At 51.6% G+C, this 12,910-nt stretch overlaps 1 protein-coding gene across 15 annotated transcripts in view; it reads left to right on the plus strand.

The window, feature by feature from the left end:
• TRIP12 (thyroid hormone receptor interactor 12) overlaps window positions 1-12,910 on the plus strand; it is a 1,206,981-nt gene that overhangs the window by 933,795 nt on the left and 260,276 nt on the right. The window lies entirely within an intron of this gene.

Below are 12,910 nucleotides of genomic sequence, written 5' to 3' on the forward strand. Positions count from 1 at the left end.
TGAAACAGTACTACACTATACATTATTAAAAAACATTCTTATTTAACTCCCTTTCCCACATTTTACATTACTTTGATGATGCATATTTTTAGTCTTGAGATGTCTTCAAAATGTATGCATGTTTTCTCATTAAATGTTGTACATTTTGTGTCCGACAGTAGCATCCGTTTTTAAAATATTAATCTTTAACCCCTTCGAAGCTAATGACGAGCTGGGCTCGTCATGGCGCTTACCTGCCGTGCGCGGATTACAAGGCCAGCTCGTCTTGATTTATGGTGTTTTAGATTTTTTAGCGCAGGACGGGAAAACGCCTAGCAGCCATGTGGTTAATGTCCGTCATCTGTAGTTTGTTAATGCTAAAACTTTAATTCAGATCATGTACTCCATTTGCTCACAAACTGCAAAGCACTAGCATGTTTAGTTGTATGTGTAGTATTAGAAATAGCCACTTCCTGTTTTTAAATGCTTACATTATCCAAGGAATTTAAGAGAAGCTAATTGCTTATTTTATGTTCACTTAAACTAAGGCATTAAAACACTGCAGTTAATACATTTACAAATAAGCCAATTCGATTACCACAAATATGTAACCTGTTCAATTACATGTCTGCCCCTTATTTAGATATTTTAGTTCAATGAACCCACTGGCTGCCGTCTCTTCTGAGACCAGGCGGATTCAGCGCTGGAGCAGTTTTAGGACAGCAGGACTATGGCCAGGTCCTTGGATCGTTCAATGGGACCTAGTCACCCTCAATCCGCCTTTCACCTCCATGGAAGGGATGTGCAAATGCATCTTTATCCGCCCAGCCACCGAAGTGCGCAAGCCTTCTAGCCTTTGCGTGGCTTCAGTTCCTACTGGCTCTGTGGGTGAGGTGGCCAGCGGGTGGGTCAGTCCACCAATCCCCCCCCAGCAGCCACAGTCTGCAACCCCTCCTAGTCTAACCATTAACTATAATGGTAAAGTAAAAAACTTGGGGTTTATGTTGGACAGTGAATTGAAATTTAAAAGTCAAATTAACCTAATTACTTCCTCCTCCGTCTACTGGCTCAAAACGGTCAAGAAAATTGAGAAATTCCTGCCGGCTAATTCACTGAAAGCTGTAGTCGTAGCCTTAGTTCTCACGCGACTAGACTACTGCACCAGTCTCTCTACCAGCCTCTTCAAAGGCTAACTTAAAAAACTACAGACCATCCAAAATGCTGCTACTTAGCTTCTTTTTAAAATCCCCAAATTTCAATCTGCCAGGGCCTCTATCAGACAATTGCACTGGCTTCTGGTCCACCACATTTCTTTTAAGGCTCTGTCTAGCGACCAGGTCAATCTATAGAAATGCACATGCTTACTTGAAAGCAAATCTGGTTCGCTACTTCCCCTTCAGAAATCTTCGGTCGAGCTCATTTAACTTGCTGAGGGTCGCTCCCTTCAAACTTGTCACTTGGGGTGGCAGAAGCGTTTTTAGGACCACGGCTCTACTATAGAACTGCCTGCCTCCGGAACTTAGTTGTGTTAAATTAAATTTGTAAGGCGCAACAGCTACCCAAAAAGGGTTTCCCAGTGCCAAAAGACCAAGGAATATTTAGCAACTTAAGGATTACTGATTAAAAAGCCACGTTTTTAAGGATTGCAAAATTGGACGTAAACCTTTTCATTCCGAATTGAGGTTGGAAGTGAATTCCATAGGGAGGGGCCTAGGTTAACAAACGATCGACCACCGATCCGGGACAAGTTAACACTGGGCACAGAGAACTTCTCTTGGGTGGATAAGCGAAGGCAGCGTGGGGGCACGTAAGGATGGACCAGAGACTTCAAATACTGAGGGCTGTACCTATTTTAATTTTTAACATGTAGCTCACAGCTTTGAACTTAATGCGGTTCTCAACCCTGAGCCAATGCAGGTCCCGTAGGTGAGCAGAGACAGAGATGGCTCTAGGAACTCGACAAAGCAGTCTTGCAGCTGAGTTCTGAACCATCTGTAGCCAGCAGGTCACCTCTCTATTGGTCCCCAGATACAGAATGTTACCGTAGTACAGCCTCGAGGTGACAAGAGCCTGGACTACTGTTCTCTGAGCGGGCTCCAGCAGCATCAAGGGGATTATTTTTTAACCATTTCAGGATTGCGAAGCATGTGACGGCTACCTTGAAGACTTGCAGTAAGCGAATCATCAATGATGGCTCCCAAGTTACGAACTTGTTGGCAGGGCTGAGGAAGAATACCCATCTCTCGAGGCCAATGTTGAGGGCCCCAGAAGTCCTTGTTTTTCCCTAGGACCAGAACTTCGGTCTTCTCTCCATTGAGCTTAAGGTAATTAGCCTGCATCGATGAGGCAACTCTACTCAAGCCCAGTTGGAGGGAAGAACTCTCAGCTGCACTCTATGCTGACAGACAGAAGATGATATGGGAGTCTGTGTAAGAGAACTCGGTCAAATCAGCAATGTCGGCAAAGGCCTGCACATACAGATTGAACAGTAAGGAGCTAAGGATGGAGCCCTGAGATGCACCGTAAGGTGAAGAAAGGGTATCAGGGCTTGCTATTGGGGAGAAGACTTGGAAAGTCTGATTGGCAAGAAAGGAAATGAGCCACCGATGCCTAAAGATCTTAAGATTTTCACCAACACAGTGTGAGACACAGTGTCGAATGCCGCGCATAAGTCAAGCAATAAGAGGGCCACCATGTCTCCTGCATCCAGATGGCGGCACAATATTTCAGTTACCCCAAGAAGTGTTTCAGTTGAAAAGCCAACTCTGAAACCCGATTGGGATGGATGAAGGAGTTTTTGGGACACTACAAAGTTGGACAGCTGTGCGTTAATGTGTTTTTCTAAAAATTTAGAGAAGGCTGGTAGCAATGAAATAGGCCGGTAGTTTGAAAGCAGATCAGGGTCTGCATTGGCCTTTTTCAAAAGTGGAAGCACCATAGCAAGCTTCCACTCTGATGGGACTGTAGCTTCCTGTAGGGAGGCATTCAAAATGTTCATAATTACAAGCAGAGATGGTGGCTCAAGCTGCTTGAGCACAGAGATGGGCAGAGGGTCCCTAGGTGATCCTGATTTGATGTTGTCTAAAAGACCTTCAAACGAGTCTATGTTTAAAGTAGGCCATGAAACCAGTTTATAAGGAAATATGCAAGGCATCTTTGCCTGATCAATGTGCACATTGGCGACTGAATGCAGTTCAAATGCTGGCTGTGGGGAATTTGTGTCAAGTAGTAGGGGGGAGCTGCTATGCTGCAATCTCACTATTTCCGAGTATATGCTCTCTACTGTTTGAAGAAAAAAGTTGGCTAAATCTTGGTATTGCCGATTAGTAAGAGAAGGGGGCCTAGACTGGGTTGTGGAGCCTGATAGGTCATTGACTACATTAAATAGTGTTTTGGATCAGCTCAAAGCACCAAGGATAGTTTTTGACACATACTCTGCACGAGCAGCACTACAAAGATTATTATATGCTTTTTGTTAAAAGTTTTCGAGTCAAAGGCACAATTCTTCCTCTGCCTTTCCAGTGCCTTGCATTTGGTCTTCACCGTTTTGAGTTCTTCCGTAAACCAGGGTGCTGGGGGACGATGGTTGTTGGCCCTTTTTTGGGAGAGTGGGAGACAGGTGTCTATTGCATTCTGTAGCTACTTCTCAACAGCACCCGAGAAGACGCCCAACATTTGTTCAGGTGCGGGCATGGTTGAGGACAGGATCCTATGTAAAGCTGTTACATCAAGTTTTTTCCAGTATCTTATGGGTTTCCTAAGAATAGGATTAGCGGTCATATGCCTCACTGAATACCTCAACAACAGTCAACTCCTTGACAGCACTCAATCTGGTTTCAGACACAACTACATTACTTAAATTGCACCCATTGCTGCCACGGATGATATCCACATTGCTCTTGACAGAGTAGAAATGGCGGCCCTCATTATTGGGGACCTCTCCGTATCATTTGACACAGTCTGTCACCCCATCTAATGCCTACACTAAATCGGAATCCAAGATTATGCACTCCGATTGATCTGTTCCTTTCTGACTAGAAGGGTCTAGTCAGTCAGCCGGGCACGATACACCCCAGACACCCGCAACTTCATCTGCGGGACCCTGTAATGATCATCACTGACTCTGAACCTCTTCCACACGTACATGATCCCTCTAGCCAGCATCATCAGCTCTCACAATATCAGTGCTCTTTCCTAGCCCATGACACTCAACTCATTCTCTCCCTCACGGACAAGACGCCCAGTACCTGGATTAAGTTAAATGCCTCAATGGCTAAAATTGCCCACTGATTGAATATCAGGGAACTAAAGCTGAACACAGAGCACACCAAAATCGTGATCTTTGGAAAGAGCTAGGACATACACCCACCCCCACCACCACTCCAAGAACCTCTGGATCATCATTAGGTAATGGGACATGATTTCCCAAGTTAGTGCTGTCACCACTTCATACTTTCATACCATGAAGATACTGAAGAACGTTTTCAAATGGCTCCCAATCAGCACCCGGTAAACAGTCAAGCATGCCGTGGTCACAAACAAGCTGGATTATGGGAACACCCTCTATGCTTGGATCATTAAAAAAAATCACCAGAAGAATGCAGACCATTCAGAACTCAGCAGCCAGAATCACTCTAGACCTCCAATGCTGCACTCACATCGCACCACACCTTAAGAGCACCACTGGCTCACCATATACATAACGAGCACAGTTAAAACTCCTCACCTACATTTTCAAGGTACCGCATAACACTGGTGCAACATACCTCTACAGTTGAATTTGTTTCACAAACCTTCCAGACCTCTGCTCGTTCGGATTCCTCCTTGCACATATCCCACACATACGGAAAACCAGGTCAAGCCTTCTCCTGCATCGCTCCTCTTGTGTGGAATACCCTGCCACTACAAATAGGAGCCTCTTCATCACTTATTGGATTGTGCAAGAAGCTGAAGACCTGGCTTTTAGAGAAGTCCCACTAGGCCCTAGGTTTGGCTAGATTCACACCTGCTCAGCTCCAAGGTTCCCTTCTGGGTGATAGCATTCTCTACAAATCTGCATAACATATCCACTTGCATATCTTACCCAATCCGAGCCTTCTCTGTTTAATTCACTGCTAGTGGTGATTTTTTAAGGTTTTATTGTATTTTTCTCCCACTCCAGTTACTGTTCCTCAGTGAGATCTGAATCTTGTATTGACTTTCCTAATAGTATTCCCATTTAAGTTTGTGCACAATTGCCCCATTTCACTTCACTTTGAAAACTCTTTACTGTAACAATGACTTTAGCCCACTCAGACAGCAAATCACGATGTTCTCACTGAAAAAATAGGTTATTTGACACATCCATCTTTTCTTCCAAAAGTGTTACTGGCATTCCACATGGACCAGTCCATCACTATAATATGTTTATATTCCCTTCCTTATCCCTCCAATAAAGTAGTGACTACTAAGACATCACCTGTGCCTTACTATGTCCTATTAAATCGATTGGACTAGGCAGGATAGAGTGGATGATCAACTCTTTGTGGGTTTCTCCGGAGCCAAGCAAGGGAAGGAAGTGACCAGACACCGTTTTCAATTAGGTCATCCTCTTTATCAAAATACACCTTGCACACAATAGATCATGTGATCGAGACTTCTAGCTGCAGATTCTTTACCTTTGAATTTCCTAGGTGTCAGGCTGGATCCGGACACTTTCGCTGAACAATGCACCTTGCGTGTGAATTTGGGTGACTCCATTCGGCTCTGTGTGATGTCAGCTTATGTTATGTCCCGGTGCCTTTATGGGTGCTACCCAAGTGTGCGGACGTCAGATTTTTTCTTTCCGCGCCAGTTAGATCTTTTCTTTCCGCGCCAGTTAAGCACCGATCCAGGAAGAGCTACCCCTTCTGCTTTTTGGCAAGCTCTTTTCTCAACTGTTGTCAAACATTTTGGATTTCCGACTCTGTGTCTGAGGGATTTCTTCGAGGAAGGCAGGTTTCAAGCTATGCAGGACTTGTTGCCGCATGATGTTGGTCACCGATCTCCACCACGTATGTCTGTGGTGTCTCAAACGCGACCACAATGCGGAGCTGTGTTCGGACCGTCAGGCTATTGCTCCAAAGACCTTGATGGAGCGGGCGAGGAAGTTACTCGCGGCTCGGCAGTCAACACCATCAAGCTAGACTCAGAGGAGGTCACGGTCCTGATCGAAGAACAGGAGGTCGCGAGACCTAAGCCCAGAGTCCTCTTCCTCCCATTCAAGGTCCTCACGACACTCTGAGAAGAGGCTTAAGAAGTCCAAGCGGACTTTCCCTTCACCTCAACTGGTGTCTGTCGTCAAAAGAGGTAAGGAGCACCAACACTCTAGGCCCCATTTTGCAGAGCCGGAGTCGATTTTGCGTCTACCCCCTTTCCGTGAGCTGCAGCGATTCCCGCTCAGACTAAAGAATTTTACGAGGCCATGTGCCACGTATTTGAGCAGAACGACCCCGCTGGTGAGCCTTCGGAGTCGGAAGGGGTCCCATTGAGTTTGACGCCGTGAGGGCACCTCCCCCAGCCTAGGAAGAGCCATCTTTGGCAGGGGAGCTTCAAAGGTCTTGCAGCCTTTGTAATGCGACCCCCAGCCTCTTCTGCTATCAGGAGCAGACCCCCTTCCTGTCTCCTCTCCTTTTCGTCTGGAAGACAAGCGGGAAAAATTAACCAGACCAGACAGAGGGTGTGCCCACCTCTGCCAAATCACTCCTCAGGTGGGAGAGGCGAGGTGAATCCCACTCTTCAGTACCTGCCATCTTGCAGATGGCAGGCACTCCCCAATCTGGATTAGGGATTGTGCTTACACCCCCACGTGGGGTGAGCACACCAAGGGTGTAGTCACCCTAGGCTCAGTAGCCCACTGGCTACTGACCTTGAGACACCTAAAACGCCCCCTAAATACATATTTTGGGGGACAGCCCTGAACCAAGAAGGTAGACAAACCGAAATAAGGCCAGAACAGCCGTGCTGAAGCTAACAAGAGGACGCCCACTGACTTGGCCCCGACCCTACCAGCCGATGCCCACGGCCCGAGTTCAAGTGGCCCAACACCAAGAGCAGGTCTCCCCGGTGATCCTGATCAGATCTCCCGTGATCCCTGATCTGCCTCCAGCCGACGTCTGCAGCCTCAAACCGGATGGTGCCCCCTCCCCAACCGCGACTAGGAGCTGGTAAGGCGATCCAGCCCTAAAAGGTACCCCCCCCCCCCCCCCCCCCCCCCAAGCCCCTCGGCTTTGGGGGGGGGGGGGGGGGGTACCTTTTAGGGTTGGATCATCAGCATCCCAACTTACATCTCCAAGTGGTGAACTTAGTTCATGAGCCTGCAGTGGGTTTGCAAACCGGAGACTCCCCATTGAAAGCTACCGGACGCTCAATGCCAACACAGCACTCTGCACCCAGCTGCCCTAATGCCGCTGAGGGTGCCCCTTTTGTGCTGGCTTGAACCCTCATTTGCCCTGAGCTTACGGTCAGGAGCTTTGCTCCCACAACCCAGTGGCCTGCTCGTCAGTAGCCACCAACCAGGGCCCCCCTATCCCTCATTGGATAATATTGGTCCTCAGCACACCTCACCTGGTTGCCCTACTACCGCTGAGGGTGTTAGAGTGCATCCTTGACCCTGGGGGACCCCTGAGTCTACCCCCAGAATACCAATTCCACAACCCAATACTTACATGTGAACTGATAACCCTATTTAGAGTTGACAAATCTAAGAAACCCTTTAAAACTGTAACTAAATAACAAAAACGATTTTACTTACCTGCTTACAGGAAATGTCCCAGTGCAGTATCCAGGTATCTGAAAGAGACACGTTAGTGATAGATTCCTTACCTTAGAATATCCCCAGGCTTCAGACTGGATCCGGAAACTTTTGCGTAGCAGTACCCTTGCGCGTCGGTAGGCATCGTCTGCGGCTCTGTGTCCGTCGTGGGCGCCGTGATGACGTCGTCGGAGTACTTTGACGCCGCCTCCGCGTGCTGACGTCAATACTTCTTTTTGCCGCGCCAGCAAGCGCAGATCTGGAAAAAGCAGTAACCCTTAGTCAATTTTTGACTAACTTTTTGGATCTTTTTGATCATTTCTCAAAGTCTAACGACTCCGATCGGTGCCGTAGGGATGTCTGGCTTCAAGCACTGTGAGGATTGCGACTGCACGATGTCGGTCACGGATCCTCACCACCTGTGCCTAACTTGTCTAGGCGTCGACCACGACGACCAGGCCTGCTCCGACTGCCGGGCCCTCTCGTCGAAAGCCAGGCGGGAGCGATCCCGCAGGCGACTCGAACTCCGGCAGTCGGCCCGCGCCGTGCGAGGTCCCGGTCCGACGGGAGGTTGAGGGACAGGTCGCGGGCTCGGAGCCACCACAGTTCCGAGAGTCGGCACCACTCCTCTGGGTCGAAGTCGTCGACAGGTAAGAAGCACAAGAAGTCGAAGAGGCGTCATCGCTCGTCTGACTCCCCCCGACGCTTTCACGATGCGGCCGGGGGTTCGGGTGACACCGCCCACGCGGCTCCTTCGGAGCCGCGGGCGTCTCGTCCCACTCGCGTCCCACTCCACACCCTCCGGTCCCTGGGCGAGACACGACGCCGGAGGAGATCGAGCGCTTCCTCATGGCCATGAGGTCCCTCTCTCCTCCGACGGGCTCGGCGGCACCTTCGGGCCCAGCGGACCCGTCTGGGGCCCGTAGCGTGTCGGGTGCTTCGGCCCCGACGCCGCCGGCGCCTTCGGGCCCGGCAGTGCGGGCCCCACAGGCCCGACACCGCCGGCGCCGCAGGGTCAAGCGGTCCCGGCGCTGCGGGACCCCACTGGGCCTTCTACAGGTTCTGGATCGTCGCCGGTGGAACTTACGACCCGGTCCGTCAGGTGTCGCCTCCGGTGCCGTCCTCGGGGAGCGCCGTCCCCGATGCCTCCTTTGCTCCTGTTCCGACGTCCGGCCCCACTGATTGAAACCCCTGAGTATCAGGAGATGGGTGATGAGGAGGATTGGGAGGGGTCTGAGGACCCTCTGACCAAAGAGTGTCAGTCTCAAGAGGACTGGACAGGGGAACTTGGGGAGGCCAGTGGCCTGGACACCTCTCCAGACACTGGTTTTGTCTCCCCTCCTACCGTGGCTTCGGAGGAGGGGGAAACCTATAGTGTGGTGTTGATGAGGGCTGCCAAGGCCTTGGGCCTTGAGCTCCCCGTCGCGGCCGTGAGGACTAACCTCCTCACTGAGGTCCTTAAACCGCAGTCCAGCTCGGCCGAGCCTCTGCTGCCCTTTAATGAGGCCTTGACCGATGTGGGCACCTGGTCCAGGCCCGCTACGGGTTCGCCCGTAGATAGGAACGTGGCCAGACACCACCGCCTGGCCCCGGGCGAACCATGTTTCCTGTCCACCCACCCCACCCCGAGAGTCTGGTCATCCAGGCCTCCAATTCCCAGACCGCATTCCCGTCGGCTCCGCCGGACATGGAGTCCAAGAGGTACGAACAGTACGGGAAAAAGATCTTCTCCTCCCTTCGTCTGGGACTGCGGTCTTCCAACACCGCATGCCTCTTGGGGCGCTACACCCACTCTCTGAGGGAGACGGATGCGGAAGTGCTGCCAGAGTGTCCGTTGGAGGTACGGGCCAAACTCGGCCAAGCTCTTGTGGATGGTCGGGATGCAGCCAAATATTCTATCCGGTGTGGGCTGGATACCACCGACTCACTAGGCAGAGCGATGGCAACGACGGTGGTGGTGAGACGCCACGCCTGGTTGAGGTCCGCCAACTTTTCGGCAGATGTCCAAAACACTCTGATGGACATGTCGTTTGATGGCCGTTGCCTTTTTGGCAACGATATTTACAACAAGGGGTGGTGAGGGACAGAGTCTCTGAATTAAGTAGAAAGCTCTCACCCAGTCAAGAGATCAGGGCTAGATCCAACACCGTTTTTTAGCTCACTGCACCATCCCAGTTTCAGAACCTGGCTGTATGCAAATTAGTCTGTTCCTGTCCCAGTGCATGATGGGAACAGGGCAAACCAAACTACAAAAGCCAATTCTTACACTGGGAAGGAAACAAGCTCCCGGGGACCGGTTCTGGCATTACAGCCGTCTTCGGCCCGGTTTGCTTGAATCCTGATGGTGCAATGAGCAAGGGTCTCACATCTGAGAATACCCTTCCACGCTTAGGGTGGACAAAAATATTTACAACAAGGGGTGGTGAGGGACAGAGTCTCTGAATTAAGCAGAAAGCTCTCACCCAGTCAAGAGATCAGGGCTAGATCCAACACCGTTTTTTAGCTCACTGCACCATCCCAGTTTCAGAACCTGGCTGTATGCAAATTAGTCTGTTCCTGTCCCAGTGCATGATGGGAACAGGGCAAACCAAACTACAAAAGCCAATTCTTACACTGGGAAGGAAACAAGCTCCCGGGGACCGGTTTCTGGCATTACAGCCGTCTTCGGCCCGGTTTGCTTGAATCCTGATGGTGCAATGAGCAAGGGTCTCACATCTGAGAATACCCTTCCACGCTTAGGGTGGACAAAAATATTTACAACAAGGGGTGGTGAGGGACAGAGTCTCTGAATTAAGCAGAAAGCTCTCACCCAGTCAAGAGATCAGGGCTAGATCCAACACCGTTTTTTAGCTCACTGCACCATCCCAGTTTCAGAACCTGGCTGTATGCAAATTAGTCTGTTCCTGTCCCAGTGCATGATGGGAATAGGGCAAACCAAACTACAAAAGCCAATTCTTACACTGGGAAGGAAACAAGCTCCCGGGGACCGGTTTCTGGCATTACAGCCGTCTTCGGCCCGGTTTGCTTGAATCCTGATGGTGCAATGGCAACGAGGCAGACCATGCGCTTGAGCGCTTTAAGAACTCCAGAGCTACGGCTAAGTCCTTGAGCCTCTCGGCCCCGCGCCAGCAAACGGGTGCCTTTCGCTCCTTTCGTGGCCAAGGAAGGGGCGCCCCCACATGTGCTGCCTGCCACACGCCGCAGACTAACAACCAGCGTGGTGGCGGCCGTGAAAATCGCCTTGGAGGCGGTCGGGGACAACGGCGAGGCCAGTCCACACCTACCCCCGTAGCATCCGCCTCTAAACCCTCCTAGTCCGTGCTTCTCGGCCCATGTGACGCCAGTGGGGGGCAGGGTTCGCCATCACCACTCTCACTGGCGCACTGTCACTTCGGACAGGTGGGTGCTGCAGATCGTCCGGAGGGGCTACTCCCTCCCCTTCGAGACGACCCCTCAAGCCATGCCACCGCAATACCACCGCGTATCGGGGGATCACTTGCGGCTTCTGCAGGAGGACGTTTCGGCCCTCTAGGCCAAGGGGGCCATCGAGCGCGTTCCTGGGCCAGAAGTAGGACGTGGTTGCGACTCCCACTAATTTCTGGTACCCAAGAAGGGCAAAGGGGGCCTACGCCCTATCTTGGACCTACTTAACGTCAACGGCTTCTTCCGGAAGGAGAAGTTCAAGATCCTTACTCTGGCTCAGGTCTTAGCTGCCATGGACCCAGGAGACTGGATGGTAGCGTTGGACTTGCAGGACGCTTATTTCCACATCCCCGGCCCACCGGCGTTACTTACGGTTCACGGTAAGCCACGAGCACTTTCAGTTTACCGTGCTCCCCTTTGGCCTTACCAGCGCCCCACGGGTGTTCACGAAGATGATGGCGGTGGTCGCAGCTCATCTGCGCAGGTTAGGGGTTTGTCTTCCCCTACCTCGACGACTGGTTGAAGGCGGGCTCGCCCCAGACAACGGCAGACCTCTTGCATCAGCTGGGGTTCTCCATCAATGTGCCGAAGTCACACCTGTGTTCCTCTCAGAAGTTCCTTTTCATCGGAGAGGTTCTCGACTCGGCGCAGTTTCGGGTTTACCCCCCCGAACAGCGGGTTCGGGTTATATAGGCTCTGATTCCAATCTTCCAGCCTTTATCCCAACTTTTGGTCAGGTTGACGCTGCGGCTTCTGGGGCTGATGGCTTCCTGCATCCTTCTGGTGCATCACGCCCGTTGGCGGATGCGGGCTCTGCAGTGGGGACTGAAGTTTAAGTGGGCCCAGCATCAGGGCAACCTGTCCTGATCTCGGAGGGCACTGCGAGACAGCTGCAGTGGTGGCTCACGGACCGCGATTGGGTCAGCGGCAGATCCCTCTCCCTTCCCCAACCGGAGCACGTAGTTGTGACGGACGCGTCCCTCCAGGGCTGGGGAGGCCACATGGGAGAGGCGTAGATCAGAGGCCTCAGGTCTGCGGCGGAGTCCCGGCTCCATATCAACCTTTTGGAGCTGCGGGCGATTCATCTAGCACTGAAGGCATTCCTCCCCTCTGTCTGAGGGAGTATAGTGCAGGTGTTCACGGACAACACCACCGCCATATGGTACTGCAACAAACAGGGCGGGGTGGGGTCGTGGACCCTCTGCCAGGAGGCTCTGCGCCTCTGACAATGGCTGGAACATCAGGGCGTGACTCTGGTGGTTCAACCCCTGGCAGGTTCTCTGAACACCAGGGCGGACGAACTCAGCGGCCGGTGCATGATGGATCAAGAATGGCGTCTAAACTCGGACGTGGCGCAAGGTCTCTTTCAGCAGTGGGGAGAGCCTTGGTTAGATCTATTCGCCACCGAAGAGAACGCGCAATGTCATCAGTTATGCGCGTTGGAATTTCCAAGACGGCACTCGCTCGGAGACGCTTTTCGTCGCGAGTTGAATTGCGATCTGTTGTACGCCTTTCCGCCTATACCACTTCTGCCCAGAGTGCTGAAGATCAGGCGCGACCGGGCACAAGTCGTCCTTGTGGGTCCGGACTGGGCACGAAGGTACTGGTATCCCGAGCTACTCAGTATGTCAGTCGATCCCCCGGTTCGTCTGCCTCTTCAGGAGGACCTTCTGTCACAGCAACAGGGGACGGTTCTCCACCTGAACCTGTCCAGTCTCCACCTCCATGCTTGGAGAT

The sequence above is a fragment of the Lissotriton vulgaris genome, chromosome 11 (assembly GCF_964263255.1).
Source record: "Lissotriton vulgaris chromosome 11, aLisVul1.2, whole genome shotgun sequence".
Taxonomy (NCBI): Eukaryota; Metazoa; Chordata; class Amphibia; order Caudata; family Salamandridae; genus Lissotriton; species Lissotriton vulgaris.